Source organism: Hippocampus zosterae, chromosome 10 (assembly GCF_025434085.1).
Source record: "Hippocampus zosterae strain Florida chromosome 10, ASM2543408v3, whole genome shotgun sequence".
NCBI classification, from domain to species: Eukaryota; Metazoa; Chordata; class Actinopteri; order Syngnathiformes; family Syngnathidae; genus Hippocampus; species Hippocampus zosterae.
In genome coordinates this window covers 20,373,137-20,389,186 of record NC_067460.1, presented here as the reverse complement: position 1 = coordinate 20,389,186, position 16,050 = coordinate 20,373,137, and the positions used below count along the sequence as shown (strand labels likewise).

Genomic DNA, 16,050 nt, shown 5'->3' with positions numbered 1-16,050 from the left:
GTGAAGCAAAACATCCCAACAGTTGAATATTTTGACAGAAGTGTACCTGTCATGTTGAAAATAAAACGACAACAAAAAACAGTCGTTGCAGCGGGATCAAACAATTTTCTCAAAGGAGTAACAAAGTTGTATTCAAATTGTCGGAGCAGCCCTGCAGTTAATTTGTCTATGGACTGCATACTGACGCTGAGGTGCCTGGTGAGAACAAGCGCAGGGAGAACATTGGAGAGACTGATAATGCCAACCGCTACGCTATCCTTGGGAGACCTTTCAATACATTCATTCATTTATTCATCTTCCGTACCGCTTGATCCTCACTAGGGTCGCGGGGGGTGCTGGAGCCCATCCCAGCCGTCTCCGGGCAGTAGGCGGGGGACACCCTGAATCGGTTGCCAGCCAATCGCAGGGCACACAGAGACGAACAACCATTCACGCTCACACTCACACCTAGGGACAATTTAGAGTGTTCAATCAGCCTGCCACGCATGTTTTTGGAATGTGGGAGGAAACCGGAGCACCCGGACAAAACCCACGCAGGCCCGGGATAGAACATGCAAACTCCACACAGGGAGGCCGGAGCTGGAATCGAACCCGGTACCTCTGCACTGTGAAGCCGACGTGCTAACCACTGGACTACCGGGCCGCCCCTTTCAATACACTTACTTCAAATTTAGTTCTTGCAGAGTTGATTCATCACAAAGTTTAAGCCTGCTCGTGAGAGCATTTTTTTTAAAAAAAACATTTTTTTACCGGCTTGTTCAAGAGCTCAAGTCAAATGAGGTCTGCTGTTTGCTATGCTTCGCTGGCTGCCATCTCATCAGATATAATGATGTCTAATTCCACCTGGCTGCGGCTGCAAACGAAGGTCACAAAAGCAGGATCGGTTTTAAGAGGCGTATGGGCTCCTGCACAAATTGGACAGCGGCAGAGAAAAAGAACGTGGAGTTACAGGCAGGCATGCACGGTTGAGCCTGTTACCTCCTCTGTTCTCTCTTGGCTGACTGTGCCATGCCATGTCGTGCCGTGCCGATCCGTGTGTTGTGATGCGTGCTCTTGTGGGGCGAACGGAAGCACATGTGTTGTCTGTTAACTCTGATTAATGTAACAGACTCCTCCATCGCTCTCGACCTCTTTTTTTTTTGTGTTTTTTTTAACTGCTGCCCTGTTGTCATGCCCTTACCCGCCTGTCCAACAAAGAGTCTGCAGTGCAAAGCTGAAACTCAACAATGTCCCCATTATGTTTTTTTCTATTTTTTTTTATAGTATTGTCTGTCTGGGAGATAATTTTATTCCTTGAAATTAAATGACACAGCCAGATAATGAGAGACTTGAGAATTTGATTTTCTTTTAGAGAACCGATTCCCAGTATTTTGATTCCTAGGAATTGTTTATTTGCTAGTCTGACAATTACAGTTATTGATTCCCCCCCCCCCCCCCCACCCACTCCCCCAAAAAGAAACAAACCAGCGCTTTGACCATGGCTCCTTTTTTTTTTTTTAAATAGAATAATTCATCGTGTTATCTCCGAATTACTTTTGGGTCATGGTAAATATTCCCAATTTTTTGTAGCCAAAGTGTCATAGATTTGGAAAACTTATCCAGTGGGGGGAGAAAAAAAAATCTATCCTGGGTAGTTTAAAAAATCGCTAATCTGCTAACAGGAATGATGGAAGTTAAATGCTCTTCTTTGTCTGTTCTCAGTGCCAGTGTTTTAAAGTTGTTCTATCAGTTGGTCTTAATAACCCAAATAGAGCACTCTGATATCTTATTATGGTTTGCGCAAACTGCGTTTACCTTTGCTTTGAAAAGTAAGTCGCCGACTTTTTTTTTTCCTTGGCTTGAAGGCCGAAGCATCATAGACTCGAGACCCGCAGTCGACCAATTGCTTGTGGACCAAAATATACATAAACAAATCCGCGAGGGGTGCTGGAGCCTATCCCAGCCGTCTTCGGGCAGTAGGCGGGGGGACACCCTGAACTGGTCACCAGCCAATCGCAGGGCACACACACAGACGAACGACCATCCACGCTCACACTCACACCTCGTGATAATTTAGAGTGTTCCATTAACCTCCCATGCATGTTTTTGGAATGTGGGAGGAAACCGGAGTACCCGGAGAAAACCCACGTAGGCCCAGGGGAAAACATGCAAACTCCACACAGAGTTGGAATTGAACCCGGTGTGTGTGTATTATAATACATACATAGTTTTAGTCAACTCCTTTTGTCCGATTTTAAAACTGAAAATAAGCGCACATGCATGAAGCCGCACGCCGGCCGCTCTTCAGGATCCTTCTTTGTTGTTGCGTGTGCTCTGTTGTGCCATGCTGTGCCATGCCCTTTGTTAGTGTGCAATGTGATGCATGGACAAGCGCTGTTCAAGACAGCAAAAGGTAATTCTTCCCTAACCTCTGCACTTTCTCTGTGTGAGTTCTACAGAATGATCAAGTCACTCTGTTAGAACTGCACTAATAACATCCTGTGCTGGAATCGCATATTGAGGTTGCACAAGTGTACTATTGAACCGTGATATTCTCCAAGCTTTTTTTTCTTTTCCTTGCATGCCGAAATTCCACATTTGTACTTTGCTCCTCATTGCAGAAAGCTGCACCCAAGGTGCTAACTTATCAATACCAGTACTATAACTTACCACACTCTACACTATTTGCTTAAATGCCGTCATGTTGCATATAGAGACACTCACACGTGTCATGTGATGTGCTCTGAGGGTCCACATGAGTGGAATCTGAGTGTTGGCTCTCGCTACACTGAGCACCACAGGGGGTCTTGGTCGTTGCAAACATCAACAAAGCCGCTGTCACGAAGTGCCATCTCGATCACAAGCACAGGCACACATACATGCACATCTAAGACTGCACATGCGCCCGGGCATCCAAGCACACACACCCACCACCGCACGCGTCGGAAAGGCGAAAAGGCGAAAAGGACAAAGACAAAAAAAAAAAAAAACTAAAGTGGTGCTCAGGCGCGCACGCACAGTGACAAAAATGCTCTGGTTTTGACACGCGAAGATAAGTACGCAGCTGGACAACAAAGAGGACACCCTTGATAAATTCTCACACGCAGCCGCGGTCCAATAAAAAGAAAATTATTTGGGAAAATTAGGGGGGGGGGGTAAAAAAACAGGGATGAATCCCTTAACGACTTAATCCTATTTTAAACGCTCGCGTGATCTATCGTGTCTGCGAATTTGCCGACAGCGAAGAGAGGGATGAAGTGGAGAGAAATCATTTGGCAGATTGAATGAGGGGCAGCGAGAGTTTGAAAGAGTTTAAACAGATCCAGGTATGATTTGCCGCCTCTTTCGCTCAAATTTTTTTTTCCCGTTCTCTAAATCCACCACCCGTCATTATATCACTTGATTAAACCTAATCTCGATGCCTTTAATTCTTCGGGCACATTTGAAAATGTGCCTCGTTCTCTCCCGACACATTTCGTTATGCCTTCAGTTTGTCTTCACTGGCTGTGAATCCCTGTAGAGGTCTGCACATCTTGTGTCCTTTTTTAAAAAAACCTTGACCTTATACTTAATCTAACTTCTAATGTACATTTCATTCTTATTGTCGATGATCTGGCCGTATTGCACTCTGCAGCCAATGTGGCGGCATCACAAAAAAAGCCAAACGGGACGCAAAAATGAATGCATGAAGCTCAATTACGTATCGCTTAGCTTTATTGAAATGTTCAGATTGAAACTTTTGCATTTATTCCCTCTGTGGCTGTTGATCCAAATCTGTATTTAGCAGATTGAGTTTGTGTGCGTGCTTCTGCGCTTGATTGTGCGCAAGTGGTTGCACGCATGTTTGGTCAGTTTTTTTGGTCGAGACAGTTTGGTCACGGAATGCATGTTTGGGTGTACTGTAGTCAAGAGGAGAAGGGGGGGGGGGCGTGTAATGTGTATTCATGTGTGTGTCTGGTGTCTGAGAATATATCTGCTCATGACAGTGACCCACTTCTGGTGTTTTGGCGAGCCAGATGGATCACGGCATCTGTAGGCGAGGAGGCGGAGGTGGACAACGGAGAGAAGCAGGAGGAAGAGAAGAGGAAAGAATAGATGCAAAAGGAGGAAGAAGAAAGTGAGATGAATGATTACGTGCCGAGTCCACGCGGCAGAGTGCTTGAAGGTTCTCTTTCGCGTGTTCCCTACCTCGCATGAGACAATGAGCGCCGACTTTGCAGACAGACGCCCGCAGTCAGGGACTTTAAAAAAAGCATCATGTAAATTAATTATGTTTTTCATTCTGGCAATAGACCAGCCACTGACAGAAAGCACCCATTTCCGTGTCCTACACCCCCCCCCCCCCCCCAACCCACCTGCGTCCCATGTGCGCCACTCCTACCCCACGCCTAAATGTCTCACATCAGGCGAGAGGTAATATCAGCATGTTTAATTGATGGAGCATGGAGGCATTGTGGTGATAACTTGGATTCTGGAGTGGCTACCAAGTGCCTACGCACGCACATTTACACACACACACACACATATGCACAAACGTACAGACATGGATGTTGACATGCTACATTTATAGCATAAGGCTTTGTATATGCTTTGACTGTTTACCTCAGTGATGAGACTTTTTGTCAAAGCTTAAAATTGTATTAGGGAGCGTTTGGCTCAGTTACGGAACAAAAGTGCCCTTCGAGGTGTTTTTAAAGGGACGCTTGATTGGGCTGAACATTCGCACTCGTTATCGGTCCGTAGGCCGATGTAAAAAATGATATTGGCACTAAAATTCACCCTCCTTGAAAAACTGCACTCATGTTACCCTACCTTCACCCAGGAGATGTTGTTTTTCTATGAAAAGGCGCACGTTATTTCTCAAATGAGTTGTGAAATGACAATGATGAGTTTGGAAATAATTATTTTTATTTGCGCTATTTATATTTGAAATAGGCGGCCCGGTAGCCCAGTGGTTAGCACGTCGGCTTCACAGTGCAGAGGTACCGGGTTCGATTCCAGCTCCAGCCTCCCTGTGTGGAGTTTGCATGTTCTCCCCGGGCCTGTGTGGGTTTTCTCCGGGTGCTCCGGTTTCCTCCCACATTCCAAAAATATGCATGGCAGGCTGATTGAACACTCTAAATTGTCCCTAGGTGTGAGTGTGAGCGTGGATGGTTGTTCGTCTATGTGTGCCCTGCGATTGGCTGGCCACCGATTCAGGGTGTCCCCCGCCTACTGCCCGGAGACGGCTGGGATGGGCTCCAGCACCCCCCGCGACCCTAGTGAGGATCGAGCGGTACGGAAGATGAATGAATATTTGAAATAATATATTTTTTTCTTTCAAACTTTGCCTCCTTTTGCAGCAATTACAGCATTGTGGACCTTTGGCAATGTAGCTGTTCATTTGTTGAGGCAATCTGAACAATCCAGAAGAGATTTGGGATGGGGTGGGGGGGCCAGGATCAGCCCGAAGAAGCAACGTGGGCTCACCACCTATGGGACGGACAAAAGGGGACAGGTGCAGTCTGGGGACTTGGAATGTCACCTCTCTTGCAGGGAAGGGTAGTGATATGAATAGAGCAAAAGAGGCCTACTGACGTGGGTACCAGAGGACAAGGAGATATGCCGGTGCAGCCGTCAAGCATCAATAGGCCGCCAGCACGAGTCAAAGGACAACAAAAGCTCTTTCCTCATCTCCAAAGAGTTCTCATTCAGTCTTCTCTCTTGCTTGCTTGATGACCTCATTGATGTCTCTCGCAGGTGTTTGTGCAAGTGTGGGTGCGTGCGTGCGCCATCGCATGCGTGTGGAATGGTTGGATCTGTGATTTGAGTGCTAAGTGACTGTGTCAGTACATTGGGCATGGGGTCTCCTCGTGGGACCGACGTAAGTCACGGGATCGCACAACCTCCTGGTGGCACAGACATTCCGCCCTCGGGGTTAGTGCGAGAGTGTGCTTGTGTCACATGTAAGTGAGTTTGTGCCCCCCCCCAACCCCCCCGCCGCATTCGTCCGTAAATGTTGTCTCCTCTTTTGTCTTTGCGTGTGTGTGTGTTTCAGTCTGCTGTGTAAAATGTCCTTCTGGTGCATTGCCAGTTACATGAGTGCGTTAAAGCTTGTCTGCTCCGTGCTTCTGGCGAGTGAGTGTCTTTGCGTCCACGGCATATCTTAGGCACGATTCAGCCCTCGGGTCATTCGAATGCTGTGTGTTGTCCGATCGTTGTCTGCCTTCGTAACGACATCACTTGCATGCAAGAACCATCCCACCACACAGATTTACATGCATAAGCATTTTCGCAGGGGCACTAATAGGCTGTTAGACTTACTCAAATAGACGCAGAGCTTTTGCTGTATTTATGCCTGCAGGAACCACGAGGACATCGGCCCAATAAACACGAAGGACCCCCCCCCCCCCTACCCACGAGTTCCAAATTTTGCTCACACTTGCACGCACTCACTCTCTTTTCCTGCTGCTCACTCTCTCTTCCCAGTCGCATACAGCACACCCTGTACCGGTTGACAGCCAATCGCAGGGCGCACACAGACAAACGACCATCCGCGCTCACACTCACACCTAGGGACAATTTAGAGTAATCAATCAGCCTGCCATGCATGTTTTTGGAATGTGAGAGGAAACCGGAGTACCCGGAGAAAACCCACGCATCCACGGGCAGAACATCCAAACTCCATACAGGGAGGCCGCAGCTGGGATTGAACCCATGACCGCTGCACTGTGAGGTCGAGGTGCTAACCACTGGACCACTGGGCCGCTTAAGGGATTACATTAAAAATATATATTTGGGGGGGGCAGATTAATTACAATTAATTACGCAATTAATTAATGCAATTAATTAATTCAATTAATTACGACCTCCCCCCTGCCCCTTACATGCACCATGGTGGAAATACAAGCCAGATCAGGGTTGACCATCACAACGCAGTCATCTGAACTAAACCGCAATCCTTTGTTCATGACACGGACACACCAAAACCAAACATTTATTTTCATGTCTCACAATCATAATGGAAAAAGATCACAAGACAGAAGCACTAATCTCTATTTTCAGTCAAATAGACTTGCTGCGTCCCGTGTTCAGAACTGTCTTCCACTACATATTGATCCATCATTGTCACACATGACAGATGTGCTTTGCCACTTGACCTGATATGAAGAGACAAGACGCCAACACAAACTGAGGAGAAAGGCATCTCCTGTCAATCATTTGTCAAGTTTATCGGACTTTTGAATGATGCTTGTGTGTTTCTACTGTCATTACACTTCATCGTCTTGTCATTCATTTCTCTTGTTCTTGTTTTTTTTTCAAACAATGAATAATTAGAGATAGGCAAAAATGTCTGTTTCTGATTTGAGAACCTTGCTTATCGAGTTTTAAATATTTTTGGAAGATGTCGATTGATGGAGACTTCCATATTCTGTTTTCTATTTCCAACTAATGGTGTGTCTTTTCTCCTCCGATGGAGCACATGCAGTGACACAGTGTGCAGTGACTGCAGCGCAAGCTACCTCATTTGCCACAAGTTCCATCCGCTCGAAACACAACATGCTCGAGTGGAGGCTAAACTCTGTGAAATGGCCACGAAAGAAAACGAAAAAGTCCAGCGAGAGGCCCTGGAAGTGGGCAGACTGCAGTGGGAGCGATCCCTGAAAATCGAGGTCCAGAAACTGGCAACTGCATCGATAAAATATACCAAAGCAGAAGAGACGAGTCTCGTCGAGGAAAGTGGACTGAAAACCGAGAGGTTGACGAGGGAGCTCCAAAGTGGAAGATCGGAAAATGTGTGAAGAGGCAGAGCGGCAACTTCAAATTGAGCTACTTGGAAACTTGCAGACTGAAGTTTTGAGCAAGCGGTGTGAAGAGCTGCACGAGGAGGGTGAGAAGAAAAGAAATTCAATGTGACGCACTTCAAAAGGCCAACGCTCACTTGGACGAGCTGCGAAAACGCCTCAGACAGCAGGAAACAGGAAGACAGGTGAGCTTTATGTGTTTGTCTTTATTTTCCCTTCCTGCTGTGAAATAATCTCCAACAGCGGGCCTTTTTTTTTTCTTCTTTTGTGGCCAATGATACTGTGAGTCATGCCGTTATCCGACAAACACGCAAGCAACTGCTCAAGCTAATCAGACGCATGTGATGACAGCGCTGTCATACAAAAGACTATTCATCTTCAAGATTAAAACGTTTACTCTCCTTATTTCTCCATGCGGGTCGCTCATATCACACATCTCTGGATGACTGTGTATTTCTATACAGTCTGATTCCAATGCATCTTGTTCTGTTTTTTTGAAACCTTATCCTTCTTCTCTGCTTTGTGTTCACAGATCTCGTTGGGGCGAGTTTAAAGGTTTGTATCGTCATTCTAGATCTTTATAAAATACATAACGTAAGGTAGTTTACAGAATTTACAAACAGAGTGGTTTGCAGGATTTCATAATTCTGCAGCTGTGGGCTTGCTTGATCGCAGGCTTCCTGACCTTTAACTGCTCTAAAGGTTTTAATAAAGTAAAATGTTTGACCGAGAACATTATTGGCAACTTTGTTCGTCGATTCCTAAATCTCGTTAGCTTTTATTTGTCGGTAATCAACCAGCAGTAGCTTGTAAAAAAAAGTATTTGAGTTATTTATATGTTTCATGGTTTTACACGTGCTGCCTAATGAGACCGCAATGCATCATCATGGTGAAATAATGCTTTAGTAAAAACCAGCGACAGTGCTCAAGTAACAGAAATATAATTTAGACAAAAAGTGTGCTTGTATGCTTCACTGATTATACTGTACGAATAAAAAAAGAAATGTATAGTTGAAGAAAAAAAAAAAGCTTTTTAAAAACTAGGTTGAGGATGTGACCCATGCTTTGCGGGAGTTGATTTTTGGTTATATTTGCTAATTCTTAATATAAACACATGGACATAATTGTTACCCCACAGTCCAAAAAATCCCCCAAAAACAAACACGCACCCAACGGTAAATGAAATAACCTGTAACCGATTAGAATGTCAATTGGAAAAAAAAAAAAAAGCCTTTGGCAAACAGCTTTGAGCAAATTATGTCAGCTCTATGGTCACACAACAAATTATGCAGCAAAGTAAGTGGCATTATCGTCTACTGTTAAACATGGGGGAGGCTAAAATATTTTTTGGGGCTGATTTGTGCAGGGTATTTTTCCATTTGTATAAAAAACACTGTATAATAATAATAATAATAATAATATTTTATTTATAAGCGCCTTTCAAGACACCCAAGGACACTTTACAATAACAAAAAAACACAAAACAATATATATCATTCAGTTAACCACACAAATACAACACAGTGACTAGGCGCCCCGCCCATTTTTAAGAAAATAGAAGACTTTTAAGTGTGCCTTTGGGTCGACTGAACATGTAATGGATTAGTGGGGGGAAAAAAATAAGTGATGTAGGGTCCCCCCTTGCTTCATTGTTGCTGATTTGGTCTGTAAAATTGGAAAGCTATTGTACATGCTAGACTGCTGTGCGTATGGTAGTCTGGCTGGGCCAATCCACTATGCGTCGCCATGTAAGCCGATTACTTCTGTGCGCTCGCTGCCTCTTCATGTAGCTCAAAACACATGCAAACACACAAACAAACACGTGGTGTGCTCAGTTGTGCTTCGGGGCCAAGGGGCCAAGTACAGGTCAGCATGTTAAAGTTCAGGCATCGATAATGATGCTTGCTACCGTGATGTGTGAATGAGCAGCATGAGCTGACATGAGTAGTCGCGCTCTCGTGTGCATCCTTTGTTGGTCTTTTGTTAAAAGCTTGGAATATCGAGCGTCGGATTCCTGCACTCTTTCATGAATACAATTTCGCACAGCCACAATGAGGATCCTGAGATAATATGATTGGAATAAAATATACACCCTGATGTACTGTATCTAACGCTATTTATAGTGAATGAAAAGGCACAAAGCAACAAAAAACTCAAATTGAATCAACTTTTCGGTTGATGGAATAAAATTAAAATGAGAGTTAAAAAAAAACGATAACTGAAACAATATTTTGTCTTTCATTAACCTAATTAAAATATCCTTTGATTTCATCTCTGTCAATTTATGTCAGACATGAGCTTTCTGTGACATTTTTAAAAAATATATAATTGCTTCAGCTTTCCAGATGTGCGGTAGTCTGAAGCTCAAACTGTCATTTGGTAATTGTAGGCGGCTAATTGTGTGTGGCCAAAAGTTGCAGAAGCGGGCAGTGCCTTTGAAACGCCTGCCGCCAATCAGATGAAAGAAATGCATTCGACAATGCTCCTCCATTCTTTTGTCATTTGTCACTCAAACTCACTCACCCCGTAAACCAGGTGGTGTCAACTGCCAAAAGTAATAAAATGTGCGGGAGGTCGTTTGCTTGATGTAGAAGAAGTAGACTACATGCCAATTCATGTGCGACTGTGACACATTAATTGACTATTTACAGCAGTAAAATATGCAATAACTGGGGATTGTAGTTAAGGAAAGTCATTTTCAACTGCAAAGTAAAACTTTTCAAAGTGACAATGATTAATAGTTCCTCCTGGGGGGTAACGGCAGGAAGAGAGCGTGACAACGTGTGCTATGCTCATGTGAGAGACAATTTATCGGTGTGATGAAAATGCCGTGGACTTAGGGCTCGTCTGACACGTGCACCTCCACCTGTTTGCCCCTGAGCGCTGTCAGTCATCTTGGTAGAAATAGACAATGAACAAAGTGACTAGCAAGCTAGGAAGGGAGAGAACCAACGTGGGTGTGGGGTGATAATGAGGATGCTCCAAATAGCTGCCTGCACAGCGGGACCCTGACTGTTGTTATGGGAGATGTGCTTGTAATTGATGAGTGTCCCTTCCCCCTTTCAGATGAGATTTTCAGAGATGATGCAATTGTAAGTCACCAAGAAAACCCGTGGAGGACAATCAATATCTGAGTCCACTGCAGATTTTATGAATTGAACACAAGTCAGTCACAGTTTTATTTGGTTCATGTTCAATTTTGTGTGTGTGTGTGTGTTTTTTTTTTTGAAAGAACACTTGAGCTGTCAACATGGGCTAAAAATGGCATCTCTTCATCTGTGACCCTTTTTTTTCCTTCCACAAAAGAGTGTCACAACATGAACGGTGCTCAGAATGATGCGGTGCAGCTCTCCAGCACACACAAAAAGCATGTTACTAAAGTAAGACCTCTCGAACAGCCAAGTCCATCAAGACTAAGTATTACTATCGCCATTTTTGAGGGAGGAGAAAGCAAATCAGTTTAAAAAAATAAATAAATAAACCTTACTCGACATCGTAAAACTGAAGCGTGCTCAATAGAACACAATATATTTCTAATTTAAAGCAGACAACTGATTTGTTTTTCTTACTGGCATTCAGTAGATTTTTAGAAGTATTTTCTCCCCGGGCCTGCGTGGGTTTTCTCCGGGTTCTCCGGTTTCCTCCCACATTCCAAAAACATGCGTGGCAGGCTGATTGAACACTCCAAATTGTCGCTAGGTTTGAGTGTGAGCGTGAATGGTTGTTCGCCTCTGTGTGCCCTGTGATTGGCTGGCAACCGATTCAGGGTGTCCCCCCCCTACTGCCCGAAGACGGATGGGATAGGCTCCAGCACCCCCTGCGACCCTAGTGAGGATCAATCGTCTCGGAAAATGAATTGATGGATGTAGTGTAGCTAATATTTGGGATGGGCATTTAACAAAATGTCTGCAATTACTTTAATCAGGGGGCGGCCCGGTGGTCCAGTGGTTAGCCTGTCGACTTCAAAATGCAGAGGTCCCGGGTTCAATTCCAGCTCCGGCCTCCCTGTGGGGAGTTTGCGTGGGTTTTTTCCGGGTACTCCGGTTTCCTCCTACATTCCAAAAGCATGCACGGCAGGCTGATTAAACCCTCCAAATTGTCCCTAGGTGTGAGTGTGAGTATGGATCATTGTTCGTCTGTGTGCCGCCCTGCGATTGGCTGTCAAATGCTTCATTCAGGGTGTGTGAAATGGTTCATTCAGGGTGTGTGCTGAGACTGTAATTCCCCCTTCAATATTCCCATATGACGGTTGGTTGTCGTTTTTATCCAAACGATTTGTATTTGACTGCGATTGTCTGCGTGTGTTTGGGAAGGGTGTGTGCGCGCTCAACATGCTCTGCACACACTCACACCTGCCACAGATAGATTAATCTCTCCCGCACACAACAAACATTGGACTCGGGCGGTTATGAAGGATGAATCATGAAAAATGTGTGAGAGAGCATGGAGAAACACACATGCGCAAACACCAATATGCATGCACAAACACAAGCGCACACCTTGGGGTTGATTGAGTGAGATGTTTGCGGGTATGAGTGGTCGACAAGAACACCGATAAGTGAGGGATGACAAATAGGAGAAGTACTCATGAAACCGGCAAGGACGGCAAATTACAAACGCTTTCACAGTTTGATTTAATTTTGTGGTTTCCTCTAGCAACAGCACACAACTGACTTTTGAAGTCTCCGCCTCTGTTTGACTGCGGCATGCGAGGCGTTAGGTATCAAACCGACACGCACGTGCCCCGAGTGTGTATCTTGCATCTTAGGCTCTAAACTAACACTGACAAAGGAAAACCAAGTGAATCAATGTGCTCGCATGTTCCTTATTTTCCTCGGCGGCCCCAGCAAGCACCTTTCTGGACGGTTTTCGTTTGCAGGACTCCTGCTGCTGCCTCGGTAATGGTTGCTCAATTGTTACCGCGGAGCTCATGACAACAGGATCATCACAACAGTTTAAGCCGTGTGTGCTGTTGACATGCACACAATTGACAAGATCACGTTGAAACGTAGCAACGGATCTATACAAATGAAACACAGAGACCGATCGCTTCTTTGAACTTTAATTCAGGTTGATCTTGTGCCGAAGAACCAGGTTATATAAATAACGAGCAATGAAAACAACTGACCTACATTTAATCTTTCCAAATATTTGACCTGTCGTAGGAGCTTTTCAGAGTGCCTTGAAAAAGTATTCATACCCCCCCACCCCCATGTGCTTTTTTTCACATTTTAATCACAGTTACAATTTCCTGTCAGTATAAATTCACCTGTTCTGTGAAGGCCTTTGCGGTTTTTGTGAGAGAACCCTGGTGAACGACGGCATTATGAAGTCACCAGACAGGTCGAGGATAAAGTTGTGGTGTAGTTTACGGAGAGGTCAGATTTAAGAAAACCCCACATTGAAGTTTGTGGTTCTAATGTGGTCACATGTCAAGTCAAGTCAACAGTATTTATAGAGCACTTTCGAACAGCCATCGCTGCATACAAAGTGCTGTACCTGGAGCGATTTAACATACACAATAAACGGTAAGACAAATCGGTAATAAAGGCGGTAGAAAGCACCAAGCAGTAAAATCAAGGACAAATCATGCTGAGTCGAACGGCAAAGAATACAAGTGAGTTTTGAGGAGGGCTTTAAAGATGGGCAGCGAGGAGGCGTGCCGCATGTTCAGTGGGAGGTCATTCCAGAGAGAGGGACCCGCAACAGAAAAGGCTCGATCCCCTCTGAGCCTCAGTTTAGCTCTTGGTACCTCTAACAAAGGCTGGTCCACAGACCTGAGGCGCCGGGCAGGTGTGTAGGGGCGGATGAGCTCAGAGAGGTAAAGTGGCGCGAGATTATTCAGAGATTTTAAAACAAAGAGGAGGATCTTGAAAATAACTCTAAAATGAATGGGGAGCCAGTGAAGGGATGCCAGAGTGGGAGTTATATGCTCCCTCTTACGAGTACCAGTCAAGAGGCGAGCAGCGGCATTCAGGACCAGCTGAAGGCGCTTAATGGAGGACTGGCTGACTCCAAAGTAAAGGGCATTGTAGTAATCGAGCCGGGATGTGACAAAGGCATGAATTCGTGTCTCAAAGTGTTCATGTGAGAGGAGAGGTTTTATTTTGGCCAGCTGTCTAAGGTGAAAGAAGCTTGATTTAACAACGGCACCAATTTGCCGATCGAGTTTGAAATCACTGTCCAGTTTAAGGCCCAAGTTTGAGACCGTTGATTTCAGATAAGGAGACAGGGGGCCCAAGTCTACAGGATGGAATGTACAAGGGCCACTGGGACCAAACAATATCACCTCTGTCTTCTTTTCGTTGAATTTCAAGAAATTTTGTGCCATCCAGGTTTTGATTTCTTCCAGACAGGATAGGAGTGTTCAAGTGGTGCTCTGTTTTGATTCGTTCAAGCGTTATGATTACTTTGTCAAGGCACTGTTGATATACTGTAACTGTGTTAATTTGCTTGTTTGTGTGAGGTGTGGCAAGTCGTCGGTGCGAATCCAAACGGTCTTAAATCTCGCACATGTGCACACCCACACCGGCGCAGCAGAGGACACTTTGATGTGAGGAAGGACGGAAGCTTTTATCTCTCTTTTTAAGGGCGTTAGAAAATGCCAGCGGACACACGCAAACACATTTCATCATCACTAAAGCAATTTCTGGGAGATTTATTGGAACCAACCTTTTGCCAAATCCCCAACCATGCCCTGAACTTTAAGTCTGATCTACAAACAAACAAAAGAGATGCATCACTTCATTGCGATAGCCCGGCATTTCCTTGTATGTCGCTCTTCTTGAAGATACTTTGAGAAGCTGACACAAATGATGATGAAAAGGTTGCACAGTGGACTTTGAGCAAATTAATTATCGCGGAAATATTACACTCTAAAAAGATCCAAAGTCAAACATAATTAGTCTTAATGGATTTAAAGTTTTCATTTATCCTCTGGTGCTTTTGCATAATCGGACAACGAGCAGATGGGTGTGCCAAAATTTCAAGGTCAACCAAATTACAATGACGTGAAGGGTTCCTGTAATTTAGCACAGATGTTAAACCAGATGTCATGACACACATTTCGTATTTCGCGTTGTGCTGACGATAAGCCTTTCAAAGGATTTAATCTTTGCATTTTTTTTTTTACATGCAGGACAAAACTTAAGACATGCACGCATGCCAAAATTACAAATTTCAACACTCTCTAGAACTTGTTTCAAATGCAAGGCTTGTCATGCCAGTGTTGTTGATGTGTGAGCATGACTTTGTGTTTGCACATGACATTTCTTGTGTAAGTGTGTGTGTATGTGTGTGTGTGTGCGCTAGCGCTTGACGTGTCCCGATGAGGCAGCTGATTCGGGCTGCTGGTAGGGGGTACTCTAATCCGGCACGCACTCGCTGGCACTGTGCTACCTAGTTATTGCACAGACTGCCACTGCCCTGGGAACAGGAGCTCAAACTCACAGAGCGCCGCACAAGAGTTTCAAGACAAATACACGCACATGCATTCATGCAAATACACACACACACACACACACACACACACATACACACCCTTCTCGAGGCAGTGTTCTTTCTGATCTCGCTTTCGGACTGGTGGGGACAGATGGGTGAACAGTGGGAGTCTGCGCTGCCATCACTTGAAAAGCAAAGGCATGCACGCACAAATACACACATTTTATATTCAGGGATGCACACACACACACACACACACACACACACACGAACACAGGGCAGGCTTGGTCAGAAAGTGGCAAACAATCAGGCTACGATGCTCACGCAGAGTGTAACTCGCTGGGTCTCCGCCTTTAATAGACACATTGACAGACATAGGGACACAGCATCAGTTAAGCCTTTGTTGCACGCATACTTATTTTGTTGTCGACACGCGCTCAGACTCCAACGCGGCCTCAAATTCAAACGGCTTGACACACGCACACCAACACGGGATTACTAGAAACACGCACAAGTGCTCAAGCCTTTTTCACCCATTACTGCACCCTCGCGTGTTGCACTTCCTTCTACAATGGGTATAGCTGGAACTTTTCAGCAGAATATACTTTCATAAATGTCTCAAAATATAGAGCTTAAGGTTTAACCTCCACCCTAATGAGAAAACTAGAGGGGCACATGATGTGCCCCCGCAGATATCATCTTTCATCATAATGGGCAGTTGCAAGAGAATATACTGTATCTGAACCCGGATTTCTGCATAAATTGAGATCTGATCATCTCATTCATATCAACAGACAGACAGTTTTTATTTCTTCAACTAAAACGGGAAAACAAAGGCAGAGGTTGA

General features: G+C 44.8%; 1 long non-coding RNA gene across 1 annotated transcript in view; it reads left to right on the top strand.

The window, feature by feature from the left end:
- LOC127608865 (uncharacterized) overlaps positions 1-16,050 on the top strand; it is a 55,726-nt gene that overhangs the window by 15,025 nt on the left and 24,651 nt on the right. Inside the window, exons 4-5 of the long non-coding RNA XR_007964400.1 lie at positions 7,439-7,948; positions 8,296-8,318. This is a non-coding gene — a long non-coding RNA (uncharacterized LOC127608865). The remainder of the gene's footprint in view (positions 1-7,438; positions 7,949-8,295; positions 8,319-16,050) is intronic.